Source organism: Pinus tabuliformis, chromosome X, assembly GCF_031772625.1.
Source record: "Pinus tabuliformis cultivar Carrire ecotype Pingquan chromosome X, CPIR1, whole genome shotgun sequence".
In the NCBI taxonomy this organism is placed as follows: Eukaryota; Viridiplantae; Streptophyta; class Pinopsida; order Pinales; family Pinaceae; genus Pinus; species Pinus tabuliformis.
The window spans coordinates 930,872,609-930,892,530 of record NC_142308.1 but is presented as its reverse complement, the minus strand read 5'-3'; positions in this window follow the sequence as shown (position 1 = coordinate 930,892,530).

The window sequence follows — 19,922 nt, the reverse complement described above, 5'->3', positions numbered from 1 at the left end:
ACTAAGTCCCCCATTCAAATCATGCCACCTTAATCAAAAATCTTGAGCACCTGATACAATTTGTGAAAACACCTCAATGCCCACTATGTTTTGGCATTGAACTCTAGATGCACACAAAGGCCTTCAGAGGAGCAAAGGAAAACATCAATGCAGGATAAGGAAATTTCAATGCTTCGCGGTGATTTTCATTCGAATTTTAATATGAAGGTTTTCCAAATAAATTCAGTTTTCCTATGTAACTAAATCCCTCACTCTCTCAGCCACCAGTTTCCACGATGGTCTTTATATGCCCCTAGATCGCGTCAGTGCATCCTTTATTTGATGACTGACCAAGAATCGTTTGTGTAACTAACCTAAGTGGTATGTCTATTGGAATGACATCAATATCCAATGCAAGAGGCATGGCAATGGTTGCGTATGGAGTTATGCATTCCAAGGACAGAAGTCACAATAGGATCAATAGGCCAATTCCATGAAGTTTCTGGAATTCATCTTAAATTTTTTGCATTTGGTTAGCTTGAATTTGTTGGGAAACAACTTCTTCGACCAAATTCCATCTACTATTGGTAAGTTGTCCACTCTACAACATTTTTCTGTCAGGAGTAATCTTTTAGAGGGAGAAATATCGTCCATTCTTTGGTCTCTGACCAACATAACTCATCTTGAACTTTCCCGCAATAGTATCTCGGGTTCTCTAGATCTTAAAATAGGCAGATTGAGTAACCTCATGTATCTGAATTTTGAGTGAAACAACCTCATTGGTTCAATTCCCACTAAGATTTCAAATTTCACCAGGCTTCGTGTTCTGAAGTTAGATCACAATTTCATGAATGGAGAGATTCCTCATTCCATCGGGCATTTGAAGGATCTGCAGACAATGTTTCTTTCTTTCAATGGATTTCTGGCAATCTGCCTCTGGAGTTGACGAGTTTGATGAATTTGAAGATAGTGAACTTGGCATTCAATCGATTCTATGAGCCTTTGCCGACTAGTATACAGAATATGAAGTCTTTGTTTCGAGTACGTTGATGCCCAAAGTGAAAAACTTAAGGAATTGTTTTCACTTTGTTTGAGAACAACACATGCAAAGATCCTGTATAATCTTCTATAGAGAGACTGATATGCTGAGGAGTCTACACCAGTGAAACATTAAGTGTCAGCATTCTGACAAGGTAGCAGTCGAGCAGAGAAAACCGTCATGGGAATAATGCTTGGCAAGGAGAGAAATGCCAATGTGGGCCAGCTAGATATCCAATGCAAAGAATAACAATGAAAGATAGCGCTGATTTGAGCGCACAGTTACCACAGTGAGTGCTAAGTAGTCAGAGAATCAACAAAGGCATTTTTTTGTGAGGACAACAGGAAGCCAACAAGAAAATGATCTGACAAATCACTTTTCAAAGAAGAATCTAAAGAGAAATGGTTGTTGACCACAACTATGAGTAGCATAAAGGGTATGGCATCAATTCTATTGATCGAAAGGTAGAACTGACACAGAGAAAGTCCAAAAAACAAATGGCTCAAATATGGGCAAGGTAGGAATACACCTACAGCTCTGATACCATGTTAAACACACACGTGACAGAGACAAATAGGAAAGATAAGCATGAGATTGTATTTCTTATTCATAATGATACATATATATAATGCATAGGAGTGACCCTTGGTTTCATATTCCAAGTGGTCCCTTGGACTCCTTTTGCCTGTTCAGCTTCCACACCAACCCTTAGAGGATTAGGTGTCCAACACACTCATATTTCTAATCACATTTACGAGTGGTGATGTCATCGTCATTTGGTTAAAACCTTTGTTCCTAATCAATTGTTAGTCAGATGGTTAACCATGTCTTTATTAACACCTATCACTGAAGATGTCACTAAGGACGAAGTTGTGATCGAAGAAAAAGTAATTGCTCATGCCCAATATTTGGATCTCATTTATACACAATCTGACACACTTTATGATAAAATACCCAATGCTCTGCGGCCCAGACAAAATGTTCCCCCATCTTCCGGTAAAGAATGACATGTTGCTAATGACATGATTGGTTTTTTTAGCCAGCAGTCAGTGAGTAAACCATCTAGTTCAACTCCTGTTGTGGCTGCCAAAAATCACTCCTCCACTACTCCTATAGCTTCTACTTCTGAGATTAATGCCATTTAATCCATGAAAGGAAAATATCAACTACCAGGAAGTAAGAATAAAGGAGAACGTAAAAAGAAGAAAGATAATATTCCACAGGACAGAAAAATAACGTCTTTTGACGAAAACTGGAAACCTCGTTATTCATGCTTAATTTGTAATGAGGAGCATTTCTCTCACAAATTTCCACATCGAGCAGAAGTCATCCACTGCACCCGCTGTGTTGATAGATCCATTTCCTAATCAGGAGACTAACATGGTTGCTCGACATCCTGCTTCCTCTTCCTCAGTTATGATTATTTCCTCCACCATGCTAAAAAATTACGTTATGGTGGCAACCAAGAATAAAGACCACAATAATTTGAATCCCTTAACTAGTCAGGCTACTAATTAACTTGCCAATTCTATCGCATCCCTACCAGATCCTACTCCAAATATAGTTCCTACTAAATTAACGATTAAGCCTCCAAATGTGTTATCCATAAATCCACATTCAACCCTCATTGAGAGCTACTTAGAATTATAACAGAGTTGAGGATTTGGATCAAGCTCCTTCAGTTATGTCAACTCTTGAGGTGTTGCAAAATTGTCCCACCTAGAAGAAGGATTTACTTTCTGCAATTGGATGTATTGATCCCTCAGTTTCTAACATTGTAGATTTTAATCATGAGAATCATATGCCTCAACTTCCATCCCAATTAGCTTTCATGATTCAAATTTTCATTTGAAGTAAGATCATCCATCACACCATTGTGCATGAAGGAGCTTCAACTTGTATCATGTCACTTTCTTGCTGGAAGGCCATTGGTTCTCCTCAATTAAATTAGTCACCAAATACTCTTAAAGCCTTTGATGGAAGAGGCTTCAAGCCTTATGGAACTTTGAATTCATTACAAATTGAAATGGCAAGGTGGTGTTAGTAGAAGTCAAAGTTATCGACAGACCGTTAGATTATAACCTACTACTAGGTCATATGTGGGTTTATGATATGGATGTTTTTGTTTCAAAATATATTAGAATGATAGATTTTCCTTATAATGGGGGTATAGTATCCATTGATCAACTCATTTTCTTTTCTACCAATTCTCAAGTTACCGAAAACATCCCTCTTTTGGGGGAACCCCACATCCGTATCAACATATCGGGGTTGGACTGCTTAATGACTCTTCCCTCATGGGAGCCTTTTCACTTCTCCTTTTCCTCGGTCCCTTTCTATTAACTCTAATCTGGTTGCCTATGTACACATGATATCTTCTTGTGCTACTCCATCTGATCCTTGGGTAGTACTAGATGAATCTAATATTGATACTTTAGGTGACCGCATGCCGCTTAGTCCCATTGAGCTCGAATATGAAGCCATTTATTCGACCTGTGCGGTGCATTCAAGTTTCTTCTCTTCGATTAATTGGGTTTATCATTCCTTATATTATGGCACATCCTCTAATCCATTATCTGGTAAATTTTCTATTGATGAGAGCATCATGGAGATCATGATGCCAAATGACGTGCCGTGGGATGACCATCACCATCGTTCCTCCTTTCCAGATTCCTCTGAGGATATCCTCTGAGGATAATCTTAGTGATTTCTATTGGCCCAAAGACTTTAAGATGTCTACAAATTCCATATCTATCCATGATATCATTCCTGAGAAGAATTTGTCGAATATTGAAGAGACTATTCCTCTCAATATTTAAATCAAACCTGGAATTATCGAGAACATATGTATTGGTGAATCTTTCTCTCCTGATGACATCAAGACCTATAAATCCCTTTTCCAAGAGTTTAGATACGTTTTCGCCTAGTCTTACGAAGAGATTCTAGGTATTGACTGAAACATTGTTGTACATGAAATCAAAACATATCCTAATGCTAAGCCAGTTCAGCATCACCTATGTCCAGTCCATCCTAAGAAGTTTGTCACTATTAAGGCCAAAGTTGAAAAACTTCTATGAATTGGTTTCATCTATGCAGTACCTCTAACTAATTGGGTGTCGAACATTGTTCATGTCATGAAGAAGTAGGGAACAGTTCGTGTGTGTCAATTACCCAAACATTAATCATGCTTGTCCTAAGAATAATTATCTTACCACGTTTATCAATTAGGTTGTTGATTATTGTGCTAGAAGTGAAGTATTTTCATTTATGGATGGCTTTTTCGGCTAAAATCAAATCAACATTCTCCCATTGGACCAACATAAAACTGCATTTATTTGTCCATGGGGCACATTTTCATATCAAAATCTCCCTTTCAGATTGAAAAATGTTGGGGTGACTTTTTAGAGGGAAATAAATTATGCCTTCCATGACATTAAGCACATCATATAACCATATTTGGATGACCTACTTGCTCACTTGAAACATCGTGTTGATCATCCGATGCATTTTAGGGCTATATTTTTACATTGTTGGCATTACAATATTAGGCTCAATCCGCACAAGTGTGTCTTTTGTGTAAGCTTCAGTTGAATTCTTGGCTTTGTTGTATCAAAGCAAGGAATTCATATTTACCCATTGAAAGTCTAGGTAATCCTAGATCTTCCTACTCCTTCCTCTCTTGTTTAGCTTCAACGACTCCAAGGGAAGGCTAACTTTCTAAAGAGATTTGTTCCCAACTATGTTGAATTAACCAATGGATTTACACGCTTGTTAAAGAAAGGGGCTCCCTTTCATTGGGACTACACTTCTCGAAATGAATTTGATGCCTTGAAAGATGTTCTAATTTGGACATCATTGTTGTATCCCTCATATTACCAATGTGATTACTTCTTGTACGTCACCACTGCAATTACTACCATTGTTATGGTATTCTTCCAAGAGGATGATGTAGGAATGAACATCCTATTTATTATTTTAGTTAGAACTTAAATGATACTGAGATCAAATATATTCACATTGAAAGGTTATCTTTGGTGGTTTTCTAGGCTATCCAAAGGTTTCATCACTATATCCTGCTTCGCAAGACTATGGTTGTTTCTAATTGAAACCCCATGAAATACATATTGTCATGACAATTGCTGGGGTGAAAGTACTCCAATTGGATTGTCATCCTCCAGGAGTTATATTTAGAGTTCATCAAATCCAAGTCAAATAAATCCTTGGTCTTTGTCAAACTAATCTGCGACCTTCCCACTACCGACACAGAAATGACGTTTAACGATTCTATTATAGACGAGTTGTTGTTCCTGATAGATTCATCTGACCCATGGTATGAAGATATCATTATATATATCCATACCCAGAGTTTCCATCCCAATACCTCTCACTCTAACCAACGACGTATCCAATATCAAGCTAAAAACTATGTTATAATTGGTGATACCCTTTATCGTCGTGGTATTGATACGATTTTTCGAAGGTTCCTTACCCATGAGGAGGGTGAGAAATCTTAAAATGAATGGAATTCTAGGGCATGTGGTGGACATATATCTGGTTACGCAATCACGCAGAATATTTTTCATGCTGGCCACTTTTGGCCTACTATGTTTCACGATTGCATCCTCGTGGTCCAAAATTTTCATGTCTTCTCGATATATGATCATAAAACTCATGCTCCACCATATCCTTTACACCCTATTATCATCATTGGAACTTTCGTGAAATGGGGCACTGATTTTATGACATGTAATTCTCACTCAGTTAGGGGGCATGGCTACATCATTATGGCCGTAGACTATTTTACCAAGTGGGTTGAGGCGATGCCTACATACAATAACACCGGTGAAAAAACTACACTCTTTCTCTTCAATCATTTCATTGGAAGTTTTGGTTTACCATAGGCTATAGTTACATACCATGGAAAACATTTCCGTAATCACACGATGTTTGTACTCACTACCAAGTTGGGCCTCCACCATGAGAGCTCAACTCCATACTACCATCAGGCTAATGGGAAAGTTGAGGAAATAAACAAAGTTTTGAAAAAGATGCTTCAACGTATGATAGGAATCCACAAATTGGATTGGCATATTATCCTTTATGCATCCTTGTGGGCATATCAAACCTCTGTTTGGACTACTACTAGATTCACACCATTTCAATTGGTATACAATCTGGAAGAAATCTTTCCTATTGAGTGCAAAATTCCATCTTTGAAACTTGATTTCAAACATATCCCTTCCACTTTCATAGAAGAAAATCATCTCTTGACACACTTAGATTAAAACTGATGTGATTTCTCAATGGCTAATGAGGCCCATAAGAAATGCATTAAGGAGAAATATGATAAGAATGTCAAGCCTTGTGCCTTCTCAGAAGGTGATATTGTCCTATTGTATGACCAAGTGTCTGATAAGTTAGGATCTGGGAATTTTGAACCAATGTGGCTAGGCCCGTACATTGTTAAATGTGTTCTAGCTAAAGGGGCCTCTGAGATTGTTGATTTCGATGGAGAGCCATTAGCATAGCCAAGAAATGGGCTGTAACTCAAGAAATAATATGTCTAGTTATTTTTGCGTAGTTCACTGTGTACATGTTGCATATAGGTGTGTTGAATGTGTTCCCTTCAGAGTTTCCTATGGTTTTTGTTAATCCTGTTTACATTTGGTTTGCATATGTCAGTATCCCTTCAACCATATGTTAGTTATACTGATGGCGATAGTCATAGTACTCAAAACCTTTCTTTCACGTCATGGGCTATATATGCTCCGAAGTGGAGAGATGGTGAGTTTACAGGGGATTTGTATTGGTTACTCTACTAATAATATTGTTGAGTATAGCGTAGTGATCAAATTATTGTCTAATGCTATTTCTCATGGTATCTGTCATATAGTCATCAGACTTGACTCACAATTTGTAGTACTACAATTGACTAATGTTTATTCATTTAGAAGTTCAACTATGCTTCATATGTTCTTAAGGGTTCACCAACTGGAAAGACATTTTGATTATATTCAATATCAACACATTCCTAGTAGTCTAAATACATTGACAGATGTATTGGAAAATCATGTTTTAGACATACATTTGTGACATATGTAATATAAAATTAAATTCACATCACATACATTGAACAAGATGATAGAACACATCAGAAACACCAATAGGTAGATAGTTGTATATATATCAAAATTTATTTTTAAAAAAACTTGTTCCCGAGACACATATGACCACAAAGTCCATCACATCAAAAATATACATGTAGTAGAAATACGGCTATATAGCCTCCTAGTAGACTAATCCTGATTATGCTCATGATAACAAGAAACTGTGTGAACCATCTTGCACAACATCCGACTGATATGTACAAGCACACAAATAGTATGACGTTGCAGCCTCATAGGAACCTAATTAACCCTAGTCTCAAATATGCCCTGAGTCAATCCCTCTATATGTTTCTCAACTTTTGAGAGAGTTTCAGCTACATTAAGATCTTGCAATACCTCTTGTTCCCCTGCAACAACCTACACTCCAACTGGTGCCAGTTGTTGGTATCCAACACATTGAAGATACGATGAACACATTGGTTGAATAAGTCCAATGTCTGCATGTAGAAAATGCATAATTAGTCTTAGATACATAAAAAAAATAAAATTGAAACTCAAAAATCAAACAAAAAATGATCAAAATGATTTTTTACTTATGGCACCCCATCGCTCACCATCAGGGAGAACGATCTAAGGGTCTTCGCGGAAATCTATCCCAACATATGGATAGTATTCGATAATAATGAGCTTCATGCGCATCCATTGGAATAAGACTGGAGTGAAAATCATAAAAGATGGACTTGCATGTCTGGACATGAGATCCACCCATTTTCACATCTGTGGGATTCTAGAATCTAGGAACTGGAGTGATATATGTTGTGGTCAGACTAATGGAATTTGCTTCAAGGAAAATGAGATCAAAATGGAACCATACCCGAAGTTTTTTAATCGTCCATCCTTCACCCTGGTGAGTTGTTCCTTCATGTTTTCTAGTACTCCCTCACTCCAGTTAATTACGGTCGGCTCTATGCACTCTAAAACATACATTTGGGACCTGTTAGCAAAAGGTAAGGTAGTTCTGCCAACCAATCTATCAATGATAAATAGGATTTTCCTCAAAGACAAATGGACCATGTCCTTATCTTGATTTTCCCATATTTGGCTGTTTGGGATCGGGATCTATAGTGTGCAATGATATAGTCCTTGAAAGTATCTCCAACCCTTCTCGAACTAGATAATGAGAAAAGCATACCTCTCCTTAATCCACCTGTTAATAAATTGATATATTCCACCTCTATGCTAAGCGTATGTCCTCCGAGCTTGAAAGCATGTACCTTGACATCCCATGCCCTGATAAGAAACTCCAATAGCTCCATATTTTACCTCATCCCAGGAAGCCAAAAGAACTTGAGAAACCCACAGTTTCTCAATTCCTGAAAGGTTGCTGGATCCTTGGCAACATCCATGTCTTGGAGTTCATGTTCTCTTTCTCACCAAATTAAATTCATTTCATTCTGATGGATACTTGAAACATGACAAGAAAAATCATTAGAGTGAATCCCATGCAAAAAACTAAGAGAAATTTGAGTGAAAGAAGAAAAAAAAATTGAAATTTGCCTAGCACACCCTGCCAAAGGGAGAAAGTGTGTTGAAGCATCTTCCACAGTTTAATTTTTTCTTGCCCGGTGCACCTTTCAACACTGCTTGGGTGCATTAGATCCAGGGCACAAAATTAAATTCATAGGTCACCCAAAACTTGAAAAAATATGCATGAAATGAAAAATCAAAACTGTAAAAAGAAAGAGGAAGGTGAGATCTCCTACTTGGAAGTGACGACATTCAAAATGCTCCTCCAAATTTACCACAATCAATTGCTGAAGATCAGGGGGAAAATGCACTCAAGGATCACTCACCAAGAGGTAAAATGTAAAATGGTAAAAATGAAATTACTTTTTTTCCTATTTATGGTCATTTTCATGATTATTTTATTAATATTTTATTATTTTGACCTAAATATGACTTAATTTTACCATGTATTAGATATTTTAATCTTTTGATGATGTTTTAAGCAGGTTAAAAATTGTTTGACAAATTTAATGATGTTTGAATCAAAACAAATCATTTTTACCAAGGAGCATATTTTTATCACATTTTTGAGCTAGGTAAACTCACAAAAAAGGAACACCCTAGAGTCCTCTTTCTTCTCCTTTCAGTCTCCCTAAATATGAAAATATTGTTGAGCACTTGTCTTTCTGAACTTGTTAAAGTAAATGAAAGGACGTATACTCAATATACATTTAAACCTTTTTCTGGGCTAAGATAGACTAATTACGAAAAATGAATACCTTAGTCAAACATGACTAAGAGCTTATCTTGTGTATCATTTTATGCCTTTTTGGACTCAAGAGACTATTTACAAAAATGAACTTTTGGAGTTTTATTTTTCGCTTCTTTTTCAAACTCTCTAAACATGAAAAAGGATCCAAGTTAGACCTTTGATGGAATTGTAAAAACATAAAAAAATGACGGACTCGTTGAACATGACAGGGCCGAACCACTCCTTCTCAAGGTTCGTTAAAAATACTTAGAGGGATACATCTGAAGGATGAACTTACAAATCAAGCATATGTTATCCTCATCAACTTGTTAAAAAATAAAGAGGTATTGACCATAAATGGTTGGGGAAATTGCGAAAACAAGGTACTTAACCTATTAATGGCAGTGAGTCACTCTTAAACATGACACTCTCTCACTTCATCTCTATGAATGTTTGGTTGGGAAATTTACTTGTCTCTTTGGTTCATCACACCATATCAAAGCCTTCACATTCAGTTTTGGGTCAATGCTGCCAACTCTATTCAATTTCATTGATATGTTCAAGAGAAGTCATTCAGTTGATATCTTCTACAATACTCCTAACCCTTCATTCATGTCTGTCGTTCCTGAATTAGTTCCACATCAACATCATTTTGTCTCAAATTTTGATACTCATTTCATGTCATTGATGGGGGATACATTAAGGACCTCCCACGACAGGTTGCTTCCTATCGACATCATCTCATTATCCAAGAAGTTGACTTAGAAAATCCCCTTGGTATCTTGGGGCTTTCATACATCAATGGAAATTTTACTTGCTCTCGGTGACAGGTCTTCATCATTGGCCTTCAATTAGATGACTTTGTGTGGTGTTCGACTTCATCTCATTCATTCACACCATACAGATTGTATTGTAGTACCTTGAGAACCATTAACATCATCAGTGGTTTCTCTCGAGTATGCTAACGACTTACATCATTGGTCGGTAATCAGATGGTGTCTACCATGTTTGACTTCAGCTCATGATTCATTCACATGGTTAGACTCATCCATTTCACAATTGAGTGACAAGATAGAAGACCCCATATCTAGTTCCATTCATCTAGGCTATGATTTTAGGATTAATACAAGATTACAACAGTATGATGGCTATGATCAATAGACAATCATCTAAGAATGGGTCCACTCTCTCTCATTAATAGACATGCTCCTTGATCATTGTATATGTAATGTTAGCTTATGCTCTAATCTTGGGTATGCCTCCCTTAGAAAATATATCATGATGAAAATGTATTGTAAAAGATGATGATCTCGACCAATTGTTCTTGATCTGTACTTTTCACAAGGTAAAGCACTTCAGTCATCAACTACCATTTTTTACTTTTCACTTTAGCGCGTAATCTATTATAGGCCATTTTGTCACATATGGTCAATAATCCTGCAAACCAGATCAATCAACATCCATGAACATGTTTTTATCATCCCTACACAAAACCTTAAGCATGACCTTTCCAAAATGTCTGAGTTTTTGGGATTAACTGCTCAAAATCAATGTTTTTAGCCCTAATGCACTCTTCCCCTAGCCACCTGCGTTCAATTTTGGTTTCTCCCTTCTGCTCTAACATTGGTCAACACTAGTTGATCCTTGCTAGGGGTGCATTGATTCTAGAAATTCTGGAAAGTTAAAAAGATTTCCAAAGCTTCCTCTTCCATAAGCTTCCGAGAGTTGTTTTAACCATTACCTTAGATAATAAGCTTGAGTCCTATATGATCCTACCTTGGAGACTTCATCTCTTATCCCATGAGCTCATCCTCCCATTATATGTGGATCTCAAGCCCATTATGGTAAACCTTAAACTACCATCCCTCTCTTATAAATTTACTGCCATCTATAACATTAGGGTTGTATTTTGGAGATTGATTATGCCCTCATGCTACTACCTTGAATCTAAAGGAGTCATCATCTTCATGCATTAGGGTGACATTGAGGTGTTCTTTGTGACAAGGAAGGACAAGTCAACTTTGGGAGAACTCTACAAGATCAACTACTCTTCTTGTTGTAAACTCTCTCCTATTTCTATTAATACAAAGAGTATCTTGTTTTCCTATATGTGTTGTGTTACATTTACATTCATGTATTTAAGTGCCTTGTTGATTCATTAAATAGAGTAATTAAATTATGCTACGTAGATGTTGTGGATCCTTGGCTTGTTTTAGATGTATGCATAGGTTCTAATTATAAAAATCAGAGCTACAATTAGAGCTTGCAAGAAAGGAGGAAAGTAAAGCTCGTGACAGATTCCAGGTAGGCTTCTTTCCCATTCTTCAATTTCTCTAAGGAAAAATATATATTCTTTGCCTTCTGTTGTTCTCACCATTCCACTAGGTCTAAGGAAATTACTTTTGTCCACAATTGTAAATTCCACATAACAAATGGTGCCAACATTTTGAACTGTAGATGTTTGTGAGTATGACCTATCATAATGTTATCAAGATCTTCTTGAACAATATCCTTTTATTTTGAATCCAAAGCACTTGTTGATTCATCTAAAAGAAAATATTTGGACTCTTCAACATTGCCCTAGTAATAGCCACTTGTTTCTTCTCCCCCCCATAAAGTTTTGTTTCTCTCTCACCTACCTACCAGGAAATCCAACTAAATTAGTTTAGATCTCTCAAGAATTGCTTAAATATTACTTATAAAAAATAATATTTAAACCTTTCCAGTTATCCTACCTATGTATTGTAGCCATTAGGTTGGTTTTCTATAAAGGAGTGAGCATTAGCAACCTTTGTAGTTTCTTTAATATCTTCCATGCTTGTATTTTATTTATCATATAAAATGTTTTCAACTATACTAACAACAAATAATGATGGTTCTTGATTGACAAATATTATCTACCCCATTAACCACGTCAATTGCAGACTCCTTAGATCATACCCGTCTAACAACACTTTACCTAGATTTATGAAATATGCTAATAAACTTCAGAAACTACTTAGATATACATTTAACTAATTAAGGAATCTATTAATGAGGATAATCATTTCATTACATGCGTTCGTGAGAGATTCACGATGCTCCAACCAGAGTAAGATCTAAGACAAAACATAAGTAATAATAATCATATGGGGGAAAATATACATGTCATGTAGTGAAATAAATCAATTTTGCAGTTATCCTCTCTCACTTTAAACTTAATAAGAGGTAAGTGTTTAATAAATGGTTGGAAATTACTTGCACTAGGATCATAGAAGCGTTCAATTAAGGAAATGATTTTTCTTTTTATAGATCCACTATGAACAACAAGTGCTACTGTCTTGCCAACATGAATAGAAAGGAAAAAAACTTGGAAGAACTTTTCGAGATGGATAACTGGAGCAAACATTATGTAGTTCAATGTGACCCTCTACATTTGATAAAGTCTCGCTTTCTAGAAGGTTGTGATTCATATGTGGCCTCTTTTTGATCATGCTTAGAACGTTATATGTAGTTGTTTTCACCTTACTGAATGCACTCAAGTTTAGGGATGCTTGACGAAGAGAGTTGGGCATGCATAAAAGGAGAAAAATTAGAAGATAAAAGCAAGTAGGAACACTGCAATTGTTCAAATATTTGAGAACTAGCTTCTATTCCTTATAAATATTACATGCCACAGATAAACACATTTATAATTATAGTGAATTCTTCACCACCATTGGTTACTCCATGTATGACAAGGATACCAACATACAAAAGAAGCATTGCCCATACACCAAATATTAGTCCATAGGTAAAACCCACACCTAATCCTTTAGCAAGGCCACCTTTCTTCCCTAACTCTAATGTAGTTGCAAGGGCTCTTGAACAAGCTTGAATAACTTTTGTCTCCCCCACAAATGAATATATTGTGTGCATTTAAGAAATTGTATGTTTTCAAAGATCATGGGTAAAAGTCAGATTTGTTGTAAAATTGCAACAACTCTAATGTTCAAATCCCAGTTAAAACAGTAAAAATTATTTAAAACACAAGATATTCAACAGTCAATCATGAATAAGAAATGCAATGGGAAGGAAAACTCCTAAGTTATTGTCTATAAAACAACACACAAAATAAATCAATAAGAAAATGCAAACAGAACAATCCATTTGCAATATAAACTTATAACAGAAATATATGAACAAAGGAAAAATTATAAATACTACTAACTAATTTTACTGACATTAGAATATCAACATAACTAGAGGGAGAGTCAAAGCTTGTGCAATAAAACCACTATATGAAAAAGGAAAAGATACAATCGTATGAATAGAGGAGTTGTAATCTCTACAACAAACCATGATTGATGTGAAAATTGAAAAAGTAACATTGCAAATTAAAGAATTTTCACTAGTCATTATAATGATAAGTCTTTATAACATGAACCGAAATGAATGATTAATACAAATGGCTACATATGATGTTTTATGATTGGCATACTGTATCCCTTGACTCGAGGTATCCACTAGAATGCATACGTCAAAATTATCCATGGAGTCTCATTAGGTGAATTTGCATGCTAATGCTTTGTATTCTTTAAAATATATGAAGTTGTATTTGCAGGGAGAAGGGAAACTAGTTTTTAACATCAATGGCACTCCAAGTTGTTTGCTTGAGATCTTGGCAATTTCTAAATTTCTACATTAACTAAGATATTTATGATGTTCAAACAAAGACAATTTATTCCAAAAATTTTAAAATTTACTATTATTTATATTATTAGTATGTCATGCATCTTGTGATAAATTATCATAAAAACTGAAGGTAGTCTCGACATATTTCTGCATTATTGAAAATTGATCATCCAACTATATATGAATTTCTTATATGGAGTTATGAGAATGAATAAAAAAGAACACAAAAATTGTTTTTGTAAAAATACATCTCATGTAAGCCACCTTGAAACTATTATTTGGCTTTATCATTTTCACTTTTCCCCATAAGAATTATTGGAACAAGGCAATCCCATGTGCAAACACATTGACATTAAACGATGGAAATGTGTATGAAAGTGGATACAAAGACATAAAAGGATAACATTAATAAAAATATAAGAGAAAGGAGATGATACCATAGCATTAATAAAAATATAAGATAAAGGAGAAGATACCTCTTCAGCCACTTTAACAGCCTCAACAAATAATTTCTGCTGAATATATATCTCCTTCTGTGAAATTCAAAGCTTGTTCCTTCTTGAATTTGAATCTACAACACCTTGATGTAATTTAGGAAGTTGACGACTGCAATAGAAATATTGGTCCATTATTTATAACTGTAGGTTGTTGTTAGTAATATGGTATTGTTTTATTTCACTTCTCAAATAAAAAGTAACAACAAACACTTCCTTGACAATCTTGTGTTTTAGGATTCAAAAACATACCTTGCCCTTTAAGGGTAAATATCCTAGTGTCAGGGTATGGTTCTTAATCTTGAGAATCAAGTATGGTTATGAATCCTGAGACTTGGTGATTCAAAATAAGCTATAAAGCATTAAAATCTCTAATGGTTAGTGTCACTTTAGAGAAAAATAACCTTTGAACACAAGAAACAACTAGTTTTAAGCTCTGTTGGCCTTGTGAAAAGACCGGGCCTAATGTCACTGACATCACTTATACATACAAAATTGGTCTTGGAGAAACAAAAGTAATGCCTTACTAGCATCAATATGTTGTGGAATATATATCAATTGACTTGTTGCCTGAAATAAAAGTAGTCAGTTAAGTGATAAGAATGAAACCAAAGTTTAAAACGCTAAGATTGTTGAGATAATTAACAGGAAAAATAAAACAAGACTTCAAAATTATAAGTTCTAAAGATTTAAAACTTACATACCTCATGCCCATCCATAACAAGCATCTCTTTTTCCATTAAGACAAGATCATATGTTTTGCCTTGCTTGAAGTAGTCCATTGTAACCTTTCCATTCTCAGCTTCTTCACAGTGAAGGTTAAGGCTTTGAAGCACCCACCTGAAAATTATCTGAGGTTGATTGAGTGAAAAATAATGAATGAGATCTTAGCATCAAGCTCTGGGAAAATTAACCTTATATGGCCACATGTGCTACCTTAAAACCAACCAACGAATTAGTCCTAATATAACTTTCCCTTGTTGATTGTTGTGTATTCTATGAGCAAGATTTGTTTGGGGGAGCTACAAGAATGCCAAGAAATCATGGAACATTTTGACTTGACATTTCTGACTTTGTGACTTCTGGCTATAGTCTGAGATGAAATGTGGTGATCATCTCATATAATGTGTGTTGAGCTACAATTTGTTGCATTAATTTGAAAAGCAAATGAAACCCATCTTAGTGGAGGACAAACCATTTGTATATTATCCAAATAAATGGAAACCCATTTCAATTAAGTTAAAACAAATGACACAAATTTCAAGGAAACAAAATGGATTTTTAGTGCATTCCAAAGAAATAAATGAATATTACTCAAGTTACCATTAAATATATATATACTATTCTTTTAAAAATAGGGGTAAGGCAGAACCCCAACCTATATATAGTATATGACAAGATAAATCAAAATAGTCTAATAAAAACATTCGATTAAATCACAATCAAAGGATAAAGTATTCAAGTAACAAAATCATAATTAAATTCAAATAGTCTTTTGTAACATACAAAAAAGAGGCTTGTAGTCTTATAAATTCTAGGTTTTTCATTTTGAAGTATAGATACTCCATAGCCGAGTTGGGGCTGACCTTAAATATTACGGAAAACTTAAATAAAAAACAAGAAATTGAACAGTAGTCACAACCATAGTAAGACCAAAAGAAAAACATGGTAAATAAATGTGTAAGAACTTGAAGCCGCACCTAGTAACCATATAGAAGCAAAACCTTAAAAACCCTGTTTTTAAGCTTGTTGGGATGAACCAACACCAAACATACCTATATCATTGCAAAGAGAATAATCAGGATTTAGAATTAAAGAATCCCTTGTCAATGAAGAGAAACCATGCAAGTTAGGGATTCAATATATATATGTACCTGGTGCAGAGTAGTTGACACCATCTCTGTGAAAGGAAGAAGACACAAGGGAATCTCAATTTTTTCTATAGTTAGGAACCTCTGGTTAAAACTCAAATAAGAATTACCAGAGAGAGGGTAGGGTTTTTCAAGGGGCTAATTAACTCAAATATTTGGTCTTGATAATGCTTGAAGTAGCTAGATGGAAAACCGCAACTTTGTATCACAACAGGGTGCCAAGGTTAAAACCCATCAGTGATCAATTTTAGAATTAAAGAAACTCTTACCAATGAAGAAAAACCATGCAAATTAGGGATTCAATATATATTTGTACCTGGCACAGAGTAGTTGACACCATCTCTATCAAAGGAAGAATACACAAGGGAATCACAAATTTTCTATAGTTAGGAACCTCTGGTTAAAACTCAAATTAGAATTTTAGAGAGATGAATTACTAGAGAGAGGGTACTGGGTATGGTTTTTCTAGGGGCTAATTAACTAAATATATGGTCTTCATAATGCTTGAAGTAGCTATATGGAAAAACCCAACTCTATATCATAGTATGGTGCCAAGGTCAAAACCCATCAACATTTAATTTAATGGCACTGAGAGCTGGTATGCAGGGTGATGTAGGCTTAATGGCACTATGAACTAGTATGTTGCATGATGGAGGCACTCACTAGACTCTACCTATTTTTTGGAGGTATCAATCCAACAAAAAAAAGTAGTTCTATTGTTTAACACATAATCAACAACGCAACATGGGACGTAGTGGCATAAGCAGGGACTCTTCTCAAAGGAACACCTTATGACGTAATAAAAGAGGGATAAAATAACAAAAGAGGGAAATTTGAGACAAACTACGGAGAAAGCTAAGAAGAAATAAAATTAAAAACCAAAGGGGAGGGGAGAGGAGGGGTTGGGAAAAATCTACAGAAGAAAAATCAATAGGTGAGGGAATCAATGAGAGGTTTCTAGGAGTGGCTTAACTTCCATGTTCATGATTAACGTTATTAGGATGTTTTTTTTATTTCAACGACTTCATGGATGATTAGGGTGGAATAGAAAGGAGTGGTGGCAAGAATTTTTTGCTTGATTGAAGCATATAAGGTGCTTAAATTTGCAGGACTGTTCCACAATGAGTGATTTAGAGAACCAATTATGAAATATATCAACTATGTGTTCTTAACAAAGGAAAAAACAATTTGTTGAGTGTGGTGTGTCTTGGAGGGAGTGGAAGGCATCTCCACTTAATATGATCACTTTTCAATTTATTTTTGTATTCAAGGATGTTGAGTGTGGTGTGTTTTGAAAGGAGCAAAGGTCATTTTCATTGAATTTGATCACTTCTTTTACTAGTCATTATTTTTTATTAAAGGATGTGAAATTTGATTTGTTTTCTATTAGTCATTTTTTTATTATTATTAAAGGATGTGAATGGTTTATGCTAATGCATATTTAAAAGTTTAATATAAGTTTAATATCTTTCATTTTCATCTAAAGTGGATAAAGGAAACCTACCTAATAGGCTAAATATGTAAATATGTTGTTAATATTATTTTATATATTGTATTATAATATTTGTATTTTACTTGCATGATATGGGATATATTTTGTTTGCTACCATTATGCCTATGAGGGCCTAAAACCTATTCTCCTCTCGGTAAACTCACCACTGGGGGATTGAACCTTGGATCTCTTGATTTGCACCATTTCACATCATTTCTATCACCAATTAAGCTACCCCTAAGGCATCGTATTCTAATATTTTATTTTAAAGTTAAATTTATATTAAAATTTATTTTGATTTTATTTTTTATATTTTGTAATAAATTTTTCAATTTTTTTTTCATAATCTATATACATATATACATAATTCACAAAATCTTTACTCTTGAGAAATCATATTTCACATTTAAAAAAAAAACAAACCTACATCTACCAAATCTAATAACAACTAATAATACATGCATTATAATTAAGGAACCCACTTCAAATTATGGAAATGCATAGCTTCCCTCATCATTTTCCTAAAAAGAGAAAGGTGTTCTATAACCCAATATAGGTGTAATGTAAATATGCATGTACGCCAATATTTTTAAATGTTGACATACATATGGTCCTATAGACCATATTGGTCTTATTCATAGTTTTAAAAATCGGAACCGGTCACCGCAATGGTCCACCTATCAAACCAGGTTTCAAACTGGAACCGGTCAAACCAGGAATGGTCAGATCTCAATGAACCAGTGTTCAAAAAAATACATGAAATACTTAGTTTTTAATGAAAAAAACTATTTTTAAGATTTAAAACCATGATTCGAAACCAATAGAGATAAAATATGCAAAGTTTGCTCATCTGTATACCAAGTAAAGGTGAATATATCAAATTGGCACCGAGCGCAATATATATCAACAACATAATACATAATCAATGAGCCTCTAAATGGCCTCTAGAGTACAAAAAGTATGTTATAAGCTATGGGGTCACTAACCTACCACAAGTCTACTTTTAAGTGATCAACATGATCACTCCTCATCATGATCAAACTCATCACCACTACTAGACAAGGGATCATCAACATGAGCTACATAAATAATTTGGCTGAGTGTTTGAGGACTCCAAAACTCCTCTGCAACCTTAGTAGTAGTGGTAGTAGTAGCAACAAAAATAGACATCAAAATTGTGAATCATTGATCAACATGATCACTTGTGAAATTCATCATTGATTCAACACTACTAAAAATGGGATCATCAGTGAGAGATACATAAACATCATATCGCTCAAAGTCTTCAGACTTGGATTTCTCAACCTTATAATATATAGAAATTGAAGTTTAACATGCCCAACTAGTGATTTTGTTTTGAAAGAAGGGTTCATCTCCTCAGCCCTATAATGTGGTAGAAAAAGCTTAGCATCCCTAACGAATTATTTTCCTTTGAGTGAAGGGTACATTATTGTTAAGGCCATGGTAGATGAGTTCAACAATCAATACCACCAACATCAACAAAGTTCAAAAATCAATGCCACCAACATCAAGGTCCTTAAATTATTTCATGCTCTTGATCAAACGCCAATCCGATACCCTCATGCATGATAGAATTAAATGGAAACATTGCAAACCACCAAACCATGAAACCCTGAAAACCATTAAGTGAAGGGTACATTATTGTTAAGGCCATGGTAGATGAGTTCAACAATCAATACCACCAACATCAACAAAGTTCAAAAATCAATGCCACCAACATCAAGGTCCTTAAATTATTTCATGCTCTTGATCAAACGCCAATCCCATACCCTCATGCATGATAGAATCAAATGGAAACATTGCAAACCACCAAACCATGAAACCCTGAAAACCATTAAGTCTACTGAATTTTGAGTGAACTCTAAAATTATAGTTTCTCCATATGAAATCCAATGAGGTTGAAACCACTCTCAAACATCCTGAGTCATTTCATGGTAATGTTAAAAATTTAAGTAAAAGGATGAAAATGAAAAATAAAGGAAATGCCATTTTTACTTTAAGAATTTAAC